This window comes from Pavona decussata, unplaced genomic scaffold (assembly GCF_977016875.1).
Source record: "Pavona decussata unplaced genomic scaffold, jaPavDecu1.1 SCAFFOLD_353, whole genome shotgun sequence".
NCBI lineage: Eukaryota > Metazoa > Cnidaria > Anthozoa > Scleractinia > Agariciidae > Pavona > Pavona decussata.
In genome coordinates, this window is record NW_028145734.1 from 777,673 (window position 1) to 791,016 (window position 13,344).

The following is a 13,344-nucleotide window of genomic DNA, read 5'->3' on the forward strand; positions in this document are numbered from 1 at the left end:
TGCAATTGAATTTTTCGGGGTCATTTTTCGGCAAAGAACATTTGATTGCTTTGTGACCATCCCGGGTGACCATCCAGTTTACTGCCGTTCGTAGAACTTCGTGAATCTGCTGTGGCTCAGTAGATGGACAGAAAAACAGCCACACTGCAGTCACACTGAGACTTGCCCACTAGGTAACCTAGAGAAAGAGAAGCAATATGTCTATGTGTGAAAAAGTGTGAACCCTCAATTCGAAAACCTCAGATTTTCGTCGCAAATAAGTGATGCATCTGTTTCAACTTCTCTAATTTTTGAGAAGATTATGATTTTCTGCGTAAAAGTACAGAAATAATACTATGCACACAAACATAGTTAAACAGCTGCGTTTCGAGCCAGGTTAGCTGAAGGCATGGGGGTATGGTCCGATTCAGAAAAACTAGCGAGCGCGCAAAGTCCCAACCGGGGAGGGGGAAGGGGGCTCACGAGCGTAGAGTACAAGAAGCGAGTGCGATGCCTAGAACCCTTTGGGGAGGGTGGGGGCTGGAGTACTCCTCCAAATCAAACTCGTTTCCAGGGTCTCTCGTCACCCTGGGAGCGAGGTTGCCCTAATCTCGTACCCAGATCTCTTACGGTCACTTTTCGACATTCCCGAACCGATTGAGATCAGGGTACGAGATTAAGGTCGCCCCTGAATAAGCTATACAGGTTGTGCCGTTTTAGCCTGAAAATAGGTAGACACGTTGATTTTGGTCTGACAGTCTAAAAATGAGTATGAATTTAAATGGCCAGGCCTGAAAAAGGGGACCAGAAAATTACATATTTTTGGTCCGAGGAGTACTCCACCCCCGGCAGTTGAGTTTAATTGATAGGTGAGAAACAGTAAGAAGGCTGTTAACTGAGATGACTCCACCTGCTAAACTTTGCCTGAGTATAGTATGAATTTTGCTGCAAATAACTTGCCGAAACTGTGGAGAATAAATTATTGCTAACGAAGATGGCTCGGAGCTCCTCCAAAGTCGTTTCTAGAAGTCGTTAGATCATCCGGAATGTCATAAGCACTATTCGTAAAGCCTCAAAAGAGATTGGAATCACTCGAAATTTCTTACGTGAAGAATTTCGGCTAATGAGAAGAAGGGAAACTGAAAACTCACGACTGAGGCGGAAATGGGTTTAATATTAACTGATAACTGAGAATCCAACACCCCCATGGCACTAGTAGTTAGTTGTTTTTCAATTTTTACCATTGCAAGTCCACGTCCACGCGAGCTGAGCGCGCGCGAAAGACCTTGGGCTGCCGTGCATAGCGTTTTCGTTCGGCGTTTTCCGTACTCTTCTGGTTGGAATTTCTCTGATCGACGAGGAGAACTACACGTCGTCTAGTCATAAGAACGTCATTCCAAGCACCTCAGATAAACGAAATTGTAAAAAATGCATTAAAACCGTAAATAACGTAGTTAGCGTCACCGCCTCCAGACCGCAGCCGCGCAAGGACCGTAAACTCTTCGTATCTAAAGAAATGGCTGATGAAGACTGCCCCCCCCCCCCCCCCTCACGCCTCCTTTAATTTGTGAATAGATATTTTGTGATAAACACCTCTTGTAGTTTTGGTACTTGGCCGAGAAATGTTTTTACATTTTTGATACGCTTGAAAATGTTACTCGCTAACTCAGGCGATGTTTACTCCTGTATCAAAGAGATTTAAAAATACATTGATTACAACAACAAAACAACATAAATACTAAAAGGCATTTCATTTTCAGCGACGACAATTGATATGAAGCCAAGATTTTCGTAAATATTGAAACAAATGTGTGGCATAGTAACCATCTCTTTTTTATTCCGTGATGGTAACCATGGTAACATGGAAAACGTTGGGTTTTTTTAAACAACAGGCTACAGAAATGACATTTTCGCGCCATAACATTGCTATTTTTGTTTTATTTCTTTGCACAAATATCCTCTCCTTGACTTGGTGCGCCTTTATCACTCTAGTCTTGTTTCATCTGATCCGCCAAAGTATTGACTTGTTCACGCCCCGGGCGTTGTCTGAAATAACCATCTTCGCGAAATATGACGCTTGGGACCTTCAATTTCCTTTTGGCCTATAACGAGAACAAAAATCACACGAGAAATTTAAGACTATTAGTAATCTCTTTTTTCTCAAAGATAGTAGACCGAGCGACAAAGGGGAAGGTAGTTTTCGCGCGATCTTCAGATTTGACCACAAGCACGACTTTCAAAGCGAGTTTAGTTGGTTGATATAACCGCTTGTTGCACTAATCTTTTTCCTACATTCTCCTTATCTACTGGTAAACAAGAAGAAGAAGCGAGAGTTCTGGGGAGGTGACTGGTTTGAAAATTGAAAGTCTTACTCCCACTAAATCTTGTACTCGTACTCAGATCTTTAGATCCCTATTGACCTGTCAGTCCAATCTTGTTCCTAGGGTTTCTTTAAGCCAGCGACACACTTGGCGATTTTATACGCCGATCGCCGCGATCGGTGAAAATCGCCAGGCATGGCCGGTACAGCGATTGTCATTTAAGCCGATCGCCGCGATCGGCGTATAAAATCGCCGATATCTGACATGCCAAATATCCGCCGGCATTCGCCAAGTGTGCTCGTTCCCCTGTGTTTCTACGGTCATCGCCACATCGCCGCGATCGGAGTAAAAAATCGCCAAGTGTGTCCGCATCAATCGGTGGGCGATTAAATTCGCACGATCGGCGAATAAAATCGCCAGGTGTGTCGCTGGCCTTATCTGCTAGTAAAGAACAAGAAAGAGTGGAAATTCTGAGGGAGGTGACTGGTTTGAAATCTGAAAATCGTGCTCGTACTCAATCTTGTACTCGTACTCAGATTTGAAGTTCCCAATTGACTTGTCACACCAATCATGTTTCTAGAGGCTACCAGTATCTGGTAAGCAACAGGAAAGAGCGAGAATTCAGGGGACGTAAATGGTTTGAAGTTGTACCCGGATCTAAACGTTCTCAATAACAAGAGAGAATCCGCTCAAATTATAAAGGTCATTAAAAGGTAGTCGATTCTCACCATAAATTCACTGCGCTTTCCGCCAGGATTGTTCCCAGCACCTCCGGCTGTAAATCCTTCTGTTTTAAGCTGTATAAAAACAGTTAGCACAAAGAGAATAACGTACAGCGAACTAAAAGCGAAATTCTTCATAGCGTGTGTACTGTACGTTTGATTGGGCACTTCGCTTAGGAGTCGGTAGTCATCCAAGACAAGTCAGCTCGATGAAAGGACTGCCTTGAACTCTAAGGCCGCTTATTTTTTTCGCGAGGATCGGGCCAAACAGCTAGAGAAAGGAGAGACGTGCAGTGATCGAGTATATTTCCGTGCAAAGTCACTTCAGATTCACAAGAAACTGCACATAAAAGGTGCAATTGAAATTAAAAGACTTGAATTCATTTACAGCTAGCGAACAAAAAGGTTAGATTACAGAAAGTCGGCCGTCTTATTTCTAGCTTTCAGTATATACACTGTCAAGATCCCAAGATTTGGCTTAATTATAGCGGCTTGTTTGTGAAAAAATCCGACCGGACGAGCGTTTTTCATACCAGTATTAACAATCCATTTGCGGATTATACTTTAAAAGCTCTATCCCAAAACTCACTAATTAAAATCTTCGAGACCAGAGCGACAAACCGATGAGTGGTGCCCAGCTGATCTCAGTGATCAGTGAATAATTTCAAGTGCAAAATATACACGGGCGGACTGTTCCGTGAGAAACATAAAAGGATCATTACAAATAAATGCTTAAAATTTGAAATGCGAGACGATGATTGGTTGTTTAGGACTAAGTTACACTGAGTGTGAGATATGTCATTCGTGGCATGCTTCGTCAGGTCTATCAGTTATACAAAGAGGATATAAATATTTTAGTTTTGTTGAATAAATGAGCTTCACGAGCCTTTCTAACTGAGTCACGTGTGCTGCATATCAGCTCAAGGGGGATTAAGTGAAGGTCGTTGATTGAGTGGCCAGGTTGGTTGAAATGTAGCCTAAAACCGGAGTAGGATTGCTCAGCTGATGGTGCAGTTTATCATCCCAAAACTCTCTAGGGAACTTGTTTAGTTGTTTTTGTTGTTTTTGTTGTTTTAGTGAACATTCTCTTTATCTAAGTGTGGGCAGTAATAGTTAGTTGTTTTACAATTTTTACCCAGGTACAATCGAACCAGTCGAACGCAAACGACGTCCACGCGAGCTGAGCGCGTGCGAAAGACCGTGGGCTGCCGTGCATAGCGTTTCGGTACGCAGGCAAGCGACTTTGACTCTTCTGGTTCAAGTTTCTGTATAATCGATAAAAGGAACTAAACGAACATTAATCAGAACATCAATTTCAATCTCCTCAGATAACCGAAATTGTAAAAAATGCATTAAAACAAGTTACGTAATTAGTGTCACCGCTGGCCCACAAACACTTTGTATCTGTTCCACGGCTTCTTTCCAAATAGGTAGATTGTGATAAGTGCGTCTTGTATTTCTGATGCTTGGCCGAGAAATGTCTTAAGTAACGTTTTGATACAATCAAGCGGTGTCTTGTTTACTCCTGCATCAAGCAAACGCCCTTCAGCTCTTATGCTTCCTTCAGAAAAAAGTAGTCTTCCACCCCCGATGACAGAAAATTAAATATATTAATAATAACAACAAAACAACATAAATACTGAGAGGCATTTTATTTTCAGCGACGACAGAATTAACAACAATTGATATGCTTCCCGGCAAGATTTTCGTGAACATTAAAAAAAAACTGTTGCATACTAAACTCTCTTTTTTTATCCACCCCCTGATGGTAACTATGGTAACATAGAAACCCCTTATTTGAACAGCAGGCCAGTAGAAATGACATTTGCGCGCCATTGCATTGCTACTTTTGTTTAATTCCTTCGCACAAATGTATCCTGTCCTTGTCAAACTATATCGTCTTGTCGCACCTTTACCACTCTTGTCTTGTTTGATCTGATCTGCCATCTTGGTCATTCTTGGGTGACAGAAAAGTCAAAGTCTTGGCTCGTTCAGAGTGTTGTCTGATATCCAGTTGTTTATTGTTGACACGACAATGTTCGCGAAATATGGCGTATGGGACTTTCAATTTCCTTTTGACCTATAACAAGAACAAAAATTAGACGAGTAATTTCTTTAAGACTGCGAGTAATCTCTTTTCTCTCAGAAAAAGACCTAAAGCTTCGCAATAACAAGAGACAGAGAGACCGCTCAAACTAAAAGGGTTGTCGAGTCTCACCATAAATTCGCTGCGCTTTCGGCCGCTAATGTTCCCTCCACCTCCGGCTGTAAATCCTTTGCATTTAAGCTGTATAAAAACAGTTAGCACAAAAAGAATAACGTACAGCGAACTAAAAACGAAAATCTTCATAGCGGCTGTACGTTACGTTTGCTTGGGCACACCGCTTAGGAGTCGGTAATCATCCAGAATAAACCAGGTCAATGAAATGGCTGCCTCGTAACACTGAGGGCTTATATTTTAGCGAGGATTGGGCCGGAGAAAATATATACACCGACTGAGTATGTTGTCGTGCAAAGCCGCTTCGGTTTCACAACAAACGGTGCAGTTAAAATTAAAAGATTTAAATTCATTTACAGCGAACAATCAGGTTAGATTACAGAAAGTCAATCGTCTAATTTAGCTTTATTTCTAACCTTCAGTATAGCGACTGTTAAGATCCCAAGATTTGGCTTAATTGTAGCGGCTTTTTTTGTGATCAACTGGATGAATGTTGTATTCATACCAGTATTAACAATCCTGTTGATTACTTCAAACAGCTATCACAAAACTCCCTGGAGAACTTGATTACTTGTTTGCGTATTATTGTTGGTGATGGTTTTTTTTTTCAGTTAACATTCTCTTTATATAAGTGTGAAGAACTAAACCGCTGCCATCCACATCTTTCCTACAAGCGAAGGAATTAGTGAAACCTTCGCAGGTTGTCAAGATATCTTGTTGATCGACATCCATCCTTGAATTTCAGTAAATTGAGAAAAGATTGCTATTAAGCCCTCTATGAGAATGATAAGGCAACGTTAATCGAAACTTAATGTATCAATCAGAGTATAATGACGACTTAAAGGCGTTCAGTCTCAGTATAAGCTAACGAGGATCCTTGCTTTCCCCTCTGTCAAATATAAAATAAGGAACTGTGTGCAACGCCAACTTAGTGATAAAGTGCAATAATTGTCTTCTTAATTTAGCTGGATATTCAAGTCGCAGAAATTCTAATTTAAGAAATGCCGTTGGCTTTCTGAAAATGTCAGGGTTTTTAATTTCTTTATCTGATGAGCATTTATCGTCGGTTTTCAATCCAGTGTCGTCGTATTACAAACCAAAATAAAACTAATAACTCTGCATGGCCAATCAAAAGAGAAACACCACAATAAGCCAATCAGAATTCAAAAGCAAGTAGATGTAACCGGCGACAAGCGCAGGGAAAACGCGTATGACCAGGTCACGATTGGTTAAGAAGGGTGGCGCGAGTTTAGCTAACACAGAGCATATTAAAGCAAAAACCAAAACAAATGAGAATTGCTTTCGACAACTGAAGGCAAAAAAACCAGGCCGTTTTCCTCGCCTGCAATTGAATTTTTCGGGGTCTTCATCTTGGAAAAGGCTATATACCATCAATATTAGACCGAAGAAAAGTGCGAAAGTTTTCTATAGAAGTACAAGCCCAAACTTGCCCTTCTTCAGCCCTTCTTCTACTAAGTCCCACGCAGCTACCGAACTGTTCAGTTGTCATTAATAAGGCCTGGCTAAACTAGGAAACATTGGCGGTGATTCGAAAAAAGTGAGTAATGCATGCTATCAACCATTACAACCAAATGAAAAGTAGAAATTGAAACTTTTTCGCGGATACATCATGAAGCCGCAAACTAAATCATGCGTATACAGTCGTGTAAATAATTTTATTCTGTATACTTGTATACATATTTATTAATTTATTTAGTGCTATATTTTATATTTAAACGCATAGAACAGCGCAAACTGTTTAAGGAGTACCTCATTTAAAAGCACTGCCCGCGTCGGACGGCCGCGGTTGTCAAGGTTTTTCGCTCTCCTTCTTTTTAACGGTGTGAGGTAATATTCACTAAGTGAAGCTAAGTGGCTGCGTTGAAAGTTCCAGAATGCTGGGGAAAGGTATCTAGTGGTTTCCCGTTGGCTTTAGCTTGGAGAAATAGGCCATTTTTGAGAACCCTAGACCCGGCTAGAGCGGCTGGAGCGGTGACAAACAACAAATTCGATAGTATTGTCATTTAGTCTACAGTGAAGTGTCACTTGCTAATGATGTAGGATAACCAGTTTTAACTGCCGCTTGTACTGTGGGCTCAAGCTCCGTATGGCAGGTGCCGTGCCAAGTACCACCTCGACCGAGAAAGATTGGTCAAGATTGGAAGTTTGGGTACCATTGTTAGTACCGCATGACCGCGGTAAGTCCGCGGCAAAGAACATTTGATTGCTTTGTGACCATCCCGGGTGACCATCCAGTTTACTGCCGTTCGTAGAACTTCTTGAATCTGCTGTGGCTCAGTAGATGGACAGAAAAACAGCCACACTGCAGTCACACTGAGACTCGCCCACTAGGTAACCTAGAGAAAGAGAAGCAATATGTCTATGTGTGAAAAAGTGTGAACCCTCAATTCAGAACCCTCAGATTTTCGTCGCAAATAAGTGATGCATCTGTTTCAACTTCTCTAATTTTTGAGAAGATTATGATTTTCTGCGTAAAAGTACAGAAATAATACTATGCACACAAACATAGTTAAACAGCTGCGTTTCGAGCCAGGTTAGCTGAAGGCATGGAGGCATGGTCCGATTCAGAAAAAACTAGCGAGCGCGCAAAGTCCCAACCGGGAAGGGGGAAGGGGGCTCACGAGCGTAGAGTGCAAGAAGCGAGTGCGATGCCTAGAACCCTTTGGGGAGGGTGGGGGCTGGAGTACTCCTCTAAATCAAACTCGTTCCCAGGGTCTCTCCTTACCCTGGGAGCGAGGTTGCCCTAATCTCGTACCCAGATCTCCCACGGTCACTTTTCGACATTCCCGAACCGATTGAGATCAGGGTAGGAGATTAAGGTCGCCCCTGAATAAGCTATACAGGTTGTGCCGTTTTAGCCTGAAAATAGGTAGACACGTTGATTTTGGTCTGACAGTCTGAAAATGAGTATGAATTTAAATGGCCAGGCCTGAAAAAGGGGACCAGAAAATTACATATTTTTGGTCCGAGGGGTACTCCACCCCCGGGAGTTGAGTTTAATTGATAGGTGAGAAACAGTAAGAAGGCTGTTAACTGAGATGACTCCACCTGCTAAACTTTGCCTGAGTATAGTATGACTTTTGCTGTAAATAACTGACTTGGCAAAACTGTGGAGAATAAATTATTGCTAACGAAGATGGCTCGGAGCTCCTCCAAAGTCGTTTCTAGAAGTCGTTAGATCATCCGGAATGTGATAAGCACTATTCGTAAAGCCTCAAAAGAGATTGGAATCACTCGAAAGGTCTTACTTGAAGAATTTCGGCTAATGAGAAGAAGGGAAACTGATAACTCGCGACTGAGGCGGAAATGGGTTTAATATTAACTGATAACTGAGAATCCAGCAACCCCATGGCACTAGTAGTTAGTTGTTTTTCAATTTTTACCATTCAAGTACAGTCGAACCAGTCGAACGCAAACCACGTCCACGCGAGCTGAGCGTGCGCAAAAGACCGTGGGCTGTCGTGCATAGCGTTTTCGTACGGCGTTTTCCGTACTCTTCTGGTTGGAATTTCTCTAATCGACGAGGAGAACTACACGTCGTCTAGTCATAAGAACGTCATTCCAAGCACCTCAGATAAACGAAATTGTAAAAAATGCGTTAAAACCGTAAATAACGTAGTTAGCGTCACCGCCTCCAGACCGGAGGCGCGCAAGGACCGTAAACTCTTCGTATCTACAGATCTGGCTGATGAAGACTGCCCCCCCCTCCCTTTCACGCCTCCTTTGTGAATAGATATTTTGTGATAAACACCTTTTGTAGTTTTGGTACTTGGCCGAGAAATGTTTTTACATTTTTGATACGCTTGAAAATGTTACTCGCTAACTCAGGCGATGTTTACTCCTGTATCAAAGAGATTTAAAAATACATTGATTACAACAACAAAACAACATAAATACTAAAAGGCATTTCATTTTCAGCGACGACAATTGATATGAATCCAAGATTTTCGTAAACATTGAAACAAATGTGTGGCATAGTAACCCTCTCATGGTGATGGTAACCATGGTAACATGGAAAACGTCGGGTTTTTTTAAACAACAGGCTACAGAAATGACATTTTCGCGCCATAACATTGCTATATTTTTGTTTTATTTCTTTGCACAAATATCCTCTCCTTGACTTGGTGCGCCTTTATCACTCTACTCTTGTTTCATCTGATCCGTCAAAGTATTGACTTGTTCACGCCCCGGGCGTTGTCTGAAATAACCATCTTCGCGAAATATGACGCTTGGGACCCTCAATTTCCTTTTGGCCTATTACGAGAACAAAAATCACACGAGAAATTTAAGACTATTAGTAATCTCTTTTTTCTCAAAGATAGTAGACCGAGCGACAAAGGGGAAGGTAGTTTTCGCGCGATCTTCAGATTTGACCACAAGCACGACTTTCAAAGCGAGTTTAGTTGGTTGATATAACCGCTTGTTGCACTAATCTTTTTCCTACATTCTCCTTATCTACTGGTAAACAAGAAGAAGAAGCGAGAGTTCTGGGGAGGTGACTGGTTTGAAATTTTTGAAAGTCTTACTCGCACTCAATCTTGTACTCGTACTCAGATCTTTAGATCCCTATTGACCTGTCAGTCCAATCTTGTTCCTAGGGTTTCTTTAAGCCAGCGACACACTTGGCGATTTTATACGCCGATCACCGCGATCGGTGAAAATCGCCAGGCGTGGCCGGTACAGCGATTGTCATTTTAGCCGATCGCTGCGATCGGCGTACAAAGTTGCCGATATCTGACATGCCAAATATCGGCGATTAATTCGCCGGCATTCGCCAAGTGTGCTCGTTCCCGCGTGTTTCTACGGTCATCGCCACATCGCCGCGATCGGAGTAAAAAATCGCCAAGTGTGTCCGCATCAATCGGTGGGCGATCAAATTCGCCACGATCGGCGAATAAAATCGCCAGGTGTTTATCGCTGGCTTTATCTGCTAGTAAAGAACAAGGAAGAGTGGGAATTCTGGGGGAGGTGACTGGTTTGAAATCTGAAAATCGTACTCATACTCAATCTTGTACTCGTACTCAGATCTAAATGTCCATATTCACTTGTCACACCAACCTTGTTTCTAGAGACTCCCAGTATCTGGTAAGCAACAGGAAAGAGCGAGAATTCAGGGGACGTAAATGGTTTGAAGTTGTACCCAGGTCTAAAGGTTCTCAATAACAGGAGAGAAACCGCTCAAATTAAAAAGGTCACTGAAAGGTAGTCGATTCTCACCACAAATTCGCTGCGCTTTCCGCCAGGTTGCCAGTTGCTAGAACCTCCGAATGTAAATCCTTCGGTTTTAAGCTGTATAAAAACAGTTAGCACAAAGAAAATAACGTACAACGAAGTAAAAGCGAAAATCTTCATAGCGTGTGTACTGTACGTTTGATTGGGCACACCGCTTAGGAGTCGGTAGTCATCCAAGACAAGTCAGCTCGATGAAAGGGCTGCCTTGAACTCTGAGGCCGCTTATTTTTTTTCCGCGAGGATGGGGCCGAAGAGCTAGAGAAAGGAGAGACGTGCAGCGATAGAGTATATTTCCGTGCAAAGCCACTTCAGATTCACAACAAACTGCACATAAAAGGTGCAATTAAAATTAAAAGATTTAAGTTCATATACAGGGAACAAAAACGTTAGATTACAGAAAGTCGGCCGTCTTATTTCTAGCTTTCAGTATGTAGACTGTCAAGATCCCAAGATTTGGCTTAATTATAGCGGCCTGTTTGTGACAAAATCCGACCGGACAAGCGTTTTTCATACCAGTATTAACAATCCATTAGCGGATTATACTTTAAAAGCTCTATCCCAAAACTCACTAATTAAAATCTTCGAGACCAGAGCGACAAACCGATGAGTGGTGCCTGATTGTATAAAGTCAGTGATCAGTGAGTAATTTCAAGTGCAAAATATACACGGCCGGACTGTTCCATGAGAAACATAAAAGGATCATTACAAATAAATGCTTAAAATTTGAAATGCGAGACAATGATTGGTTGTTTAGGACTAAGTTACACTGAGTGTGAGATATGTCATTCGTGGCATGCTTCGTCAGGTCTATCAGTTATACAAAAAGAGGATATAAATATTTTAGTTTTGTTGAATAAATGAGCTTCACGAGCTTTTCTAACTGAGTCACGTGTGCTGCATATCAGCTCAAGGGGGATTAAGTGAAGGTCGTTGATTGAGTGGCCAGGTTGGTTGAAATGTAACCTAAAACCGGAGTAGGATTGCTTAGCTGATGGTGCGGTTTATCATGCCAAAACTCTCTGGGGAACTTGTTTAGTTGCTTTTGTTGTTTTAGTGAACATTCTCTTTATCTAAGTGTGGGCACTAGTAGTTAGTTGTTTTGCAATTTTTACCCAGGTACAGTCGAACGAGTCGAACCCAAACGACGTCCACGCGAGCTGAGCGCGTGCGAAAGACCGTGGGCTGCCGTGCATAGCGTTTCGGTACGCAGGCAAGCGACTTTGACTCTTCTGGTTCAAGTTTCTGTATAATCGATAAGAGGAACCAAACGAACATTAATCAGAACATCAATTTCAATCTCCTCAGATAACCGAAATTGTAAAAAATGCATTAAAACAAGTTACGTAATTAGTGTCACCGCTGGCCCATAAACACTTTGTATCCGTTCAACGGCTTCTTTCCAAATAGGTAGATTGTGATAAGTGCGTCTTGTATTTCTGATGCTTGGCCGAGAAATGTCTCAGTAACGATTTGATACAATCAAGCGGTGTCTTGTTTACTCCTGCATCAAGCAAACGCCCTTCAGTTCTTATGCTTCCTTCAGAAAAAAGTAGTCTTCCACCCCCGATGACAGAAAATTAAATATATTAATAACAACAACAAAACAACATAAATACTGAGAGGCATTTTATTTTCAGCGACGACAGAATTAACAACAATTGATATGCTTCCCGGCAAGATTTTCGTGAACATTAAAAAAAACTGTTGCATACTAAACTCTCTTTTTTTATCCACCCCCTGATGGTAACTATGGTAACATAGGAACCCCTTATTTCAACAGCAGGCCAGTAGAAATGACATTTGCGCGCCATTACATTGCTATTTTTGTTTAATTCCTTCGCACGAATGTATCTTCTCCTTGTCAAACTATATCGTCTTGTTGCACCTTTACCACTCTTGTCTTGTTTGATCTGATCTGCCATCTTGGTCATTCTTGGGTGACAGAAAAGTCAAAGTCTTGGCTCGTTCAGAGTGTTGTCTGATATCCAGTTGTTTATTGTTGGCACGACAATGTTCGCGAAATATGGCGTATGGGACTTTCAATTTCCTTTTGACCTATAACAAGAACAAAAATTAGACGAGTAATTTCTTTAAGACTGCGAGTAATCTCTTTTCTCTCAGAAAAAGACGTAAAGCTTCGCAATAACAAGAGAAAGAGTGACCGCTCAAACTAAAAGGGTTGTCGAGTCTCACCATAAATTCGCTGCGCTTTCGGCCTTTAATGTTCCCTCCACCTCCGGGTGTAAATCCTTTGCATTTAAGCTGTATAAAAACAGTTAGCACAAAGAAAATAACGTACAGCGAACTAAAAACGAAATTCTTCATAGCGTGTGTACTGTACGTTTGATTGGGCACACCGCTTCGGAGTCGGTAGTCAACCAAGACAAATCAGCTTGATGAAAGGGCTGCCTTGAACTCTGAGGCCGCTTATTTTTTTCCGCGAGGATCGGGCCGAAAAGCTAGAGAAAGGAGAGACGTGCAGCGATCAAGTATATATCCGTGCAAAGCCACTTCAGATTCACAACAAACTGCACATAAAAAGGTGCAATTAAAATTAAAAGATTTGAATTCATATACAGGGAACAAAAAGGTTAGATTACAGAAAGTCGGCCGTCTTATTTCTAGCTTTCAGTATGTAAACTGTCAAGATCCCAAGATTTGGCTTAATTGTAGCGGCTTGTTTGTGAAAAAATCCGACCGGACGAGCGTTTTTCATACCAGTATTAACAATCCATTAGCGGATTATACTTTAAAAGCTCTATCCCAAAACTCACTAATTAAAATCTTCGAGACCAGAGCGACAAACCGATGAGTGGTGCCTGATTGTATAAATTCCGTGATCAGTGAGTAA

At 41.8% G+C, this 13,344-nt stretch overlaps 2 long non-coding RNA genes across 3 annotated transcripts; both read right to left on the reverse strand.

Moving 5' to 3' along the window:
• Positions 1-1,814: 1,814 nt before the first annotated feature.
• Positions 1,815-10,801, reverse strand: LOC146453062 (uncharacterized). Of its 2 annotated transcripts, none has more exons than XR_014859597.1 (2): positions 10,479-10,801; positions 1,815-2,081 (listed from the first exon to the last, which is right to left on the reverse strand). It is a non-coding gene; the product is annotated as an uncharacterized LOC146453062 (long non-coding RNA). The 2 variants fall into 2 exon arrangements; XR_014859598.1 differs by lacking the exon at positions 10,479-10,801 and adding an exon at positions 3,029-3,262.
• Positions 10,802-12,110: 1,309 nt separating this feature from the next.
• LOC146453063 (uncharacterized) lies at positions 12,111-13,179 on the reverse strand. Its single transcript, XR_014859603.1, has 2 exons — positions 12,687-13,179; positions 12,111-12,548 (listed from the first exon to the last, which is right to left on the reverse strand). It is a non-coding gene; the product is annotated as an uncharacterized LOC146453063 (long non-coding RNA).
• Positions 13,180-13,344: the final 165 nt, after the last annotated feature.